The following is a 3394-nucleotide window of genomic DNA, read 5'->3' as shown; positions in this document are numbered from 1 at the left end:
AGAAGCGTTCTGACCGCTGGCCTGCGGCCTACAACATCTTGAAGCCTTGGTCTGTGGAGCTTTTGGCGGCAGGCGTGGAGCGGACCTTTCATCGTGGAGCGGGCAATCCGTCGTTGGGGGTCGCCGGAGAAAAGCTCCGACCACCGGCCTGTGGCCTACAACATCTACAGCGCCGTGGTCGCCGTGTAAGGAGGTTGCTGATTGGGAGCTCCGGGTCGCGGGGTGTGCTCGACCTATCCCGACGCCGGAGTTCCAAACATCCCAACCAGAGGGCTTGAACATCGGGCCATCCGTAGCAGCGACTACGGAGGGTCTGGGCCCCGACCAGGGGTGAACAAGGGAGGAGGAGGAAGACTGTCTAAACCAAAGATCCTATAGCTGAACAAGATAGCCCACTCGACGAAAAAGCCGTAGTAGGGTCATGGGTAATCTTCAGCACCATTTCCGTAACCGGCTTCGTCTCCACACCAAAGATCCTATAGCGGAGCAAAGATACTAATGCAGAGACGGAAGCCAGTTATGGAAACAACCTCGTAAAAATCTTCTCAACAGCATTTTCTTTCTGCCTCTGCCTCTGCCTCTGCCTCACAATAAAAAGCAAAAAGATGCCTATGTTCCTTCCACAGCGTGTGGGGAGTCTGGCCCGAATCAGCACGGCTGGGACACCAGGGTAAAGTTGCGGGGAGGTTTGCAATGTATTTTTATATAATGTTGTCCCTTGTCTGGGCCTTGAGTCCGAAATAAAGTTTATCATCTATCTATCTATCTATCTATCTATCTTATATATTAAAACTCTCGCCCCATCCGTCCGACATCCGTCCGGCTGCCTTTCTGCCTTTCGATTCGTTCCCGCCGTGCGATGTCACAATGCCCGATGCTCGCAGACGTCCAATCGCGATGCCCGACGCTCGCAGACGTCCAATCGGAGTGGATCTATTTACATGTACGGCTTCCGGCCGCATTTCTTCCATTGACTCCCTGCAACTCCGAAACCGGACGCAGAATCGCCGACGTCTTTTCCATTTCGGTAGAGATTTCACTTTTCTTTCTAAGTTTCCGCTCCTAATTACATTTCGTCTTGTTAAAGTACACGTTTTTAATCAAATCCTTCCCCCCCCCCCCCCCCCCCCAATATTTCAAAAATAAACTGGCTTCTCACCCATAGAATCAGCAACAGCACCAGCCCCAGCCCCTGCTGAACGTTCCATCGTATGATGTCACAATGCCCAATGTTCACATATGTCCAATCGGAATGGATCCATTTACATATGCCTATGCAGGAGCCCCAGCCAATGGTGAACGCTCCATTGTGTGATGTCACAATGCCCAATGCTCAAAGACATCGTTGCCATAGTGACAGTACAGAGAAGATTCACCAGACTGATTCCTGAGATGTCAGGACTTTCATATGAGAAAAGACTGGATAGACTCGGTTTGTACTCGCTAGATTTTAGAAGATTAAGGGGGTATCTTATAGAAACGTATAAAATTCTTAAGGGGTTGGACGGGCTAGATGCAGAAAGATTGTTCCGGATGTTGGGGAAGACCAGAACAAGGGGTCAAAGTTTAAGGATAAGGGAGAAAGCTGAATAGCCGACATCTTTTCCATTTTGGTAGAGATTTCACTTATCTTTCTAAGTATCCGCTCCTCGTTACATTTCGTCGTGTTTAAGTGCACGTTTTTAAACAAATCCTTCTCCCCCCCCCCCCCCCCCCCAAATATTTCAAAAATAAACTGGCATCTCACCCTTAGAAACAGCACCAGCTCCTGGTGAACGTTCCATTGTGTGATGTCACAATGCCCAATGCTCACATATGTCCAATCGGAATGGATCCATTTACATGTACGGCTTCCGGCCGCATTTCTTCCTTTGATTCCCTGCAACTCCGAAACCAGACGCAGAATCGCCGACATCTTTTCCATTTCGGTAGAGATTTCACTTTTCTTTCTAAGTATCCGCACCTCATTACATTTCGTCGTGTTTAAGTACACGTTTTTAATCAGACCCTTCCCCCCCCCCCCCCCCCCCCCCCAATATTTCAAAACTAAACTGGCTTCTCACCCACAGAAGCTGCACCAGCCCCAGCCCCTGCTGAACGTTCCATCGTGTGATGTCACAATGCCCAATGTTCACATATGTCCAATCGGAATGGATCCATTTACATATGCCTATGCAGGAGCCCCAGCCAATGGTGAACGCTCCATCGTGTGATGTCACAATGCCCAATGCTCAAAGACATTGTTGCCATAGAGAGGGAGTACAGAGAAGGTTCACCAGACTGATTCCTGGGATGTCAGAACTTTCATATGAAGAAAAACTGTATAGACTCGCCTTGTACTCGCTAGATTTTAGAAGATTAAGGGGGTATCTTATAGAAACGTATAAAATTCTTAAGGGGTTGGACGGGCTAGATGCAAAAAAAATTGTTCCGGATGTTGGGGAAGACCAGAACAAGGGGTCAAAGTTTAAGGATAAGGGGGAAAGCAGAATCGCCGACATCTTTTCCATTTCGGTAGAGATTTAACTTTTTTTTCAAAGTATCCGCTCCTCATTACATTTCGTTGTGTTTAAGTGCACGTTTTTAATCAAATCCTTCTCCCCCCCCCCCCCCCCCCACCAATATTTCAAAAATAAACTGGCTTCTCACCCATAGAAACATCACCAGCCCCAGCCCATGGTGAACATTCCATCGTGTGATGTCACAATGCCCAATGTTCAAATACATTGTTGCCATAGAGGGAGTACAGAGAAGGTTCACCAGACTGATTCTTGGGATGTCAGGACTTTCATATGACGAAAGACTGGATAGACTCGGCTTGTACATGCTAGAATTTAGAAGATTGAGGGGGTATCTTATAGAAACGTACAAAATTCTTAAGTGGTTGGACAGGCTAGATGCAGGAAGTTTGTTCCAGATGTTGGGGAAGTCCAGAACAAGGGGTCACAGTTTAAGGATAAGGGGTAAATCTTTTAGGACCGAGATGATAAAAACATTTTTCACACAGAGAGTGGTGAATCTCTGGAATTCACTGGCACAGAAGGTAGTTGAGGCTGTTCATTGGCTGTATTTAAGAGGGAGTTAGATGTGGCCCTTGTGCCTAAAGGGATCAGGGGGTATGGAGAGAAGGCAGGTACAGGATACTGAGTTGGATGATCAGCCACGATCATATTGAATGGTGGTGCAGGCTCGAAGGGCCGAATGGCCTACTCCTGCACCTCCTGCCCTGTTCTATGTTTCCCTCTCCTCACCCCTCTCCCCACCCACCCCCTTCCCTCTCTACCACCACCCCCTTACCCCTACCCCTCTGTCCCTCTTTCACCACTCCCTACCCCTCCCTCACCACTCTTCCACTTCTATCCGCTTACCCGACGCCTCTCCCTCCCCCACCCCC

The sequence above is a fragment of the Amblyraja radiata genome, chromosome 14, assembly GCF_010909765.2.
Source record: "Amblyraja radiata isolate CabotCenter1 chromosome 14, sAmbRad1.1.pri, whole genome shotgun sequence".
In the NCBI taxonomy this organism is placed as follows: domain Eukaryota; kingdom Metazoa; phylum Chordata; class Chondrichthyes; order Rajiformes; family Rajidae; genus Amblyraja; species Amblyraja radiata.
The sequence above is the reverse complement of the archived record's forward strand: the minus strand, read 5'-3'. Positions refer to the sequence as shown.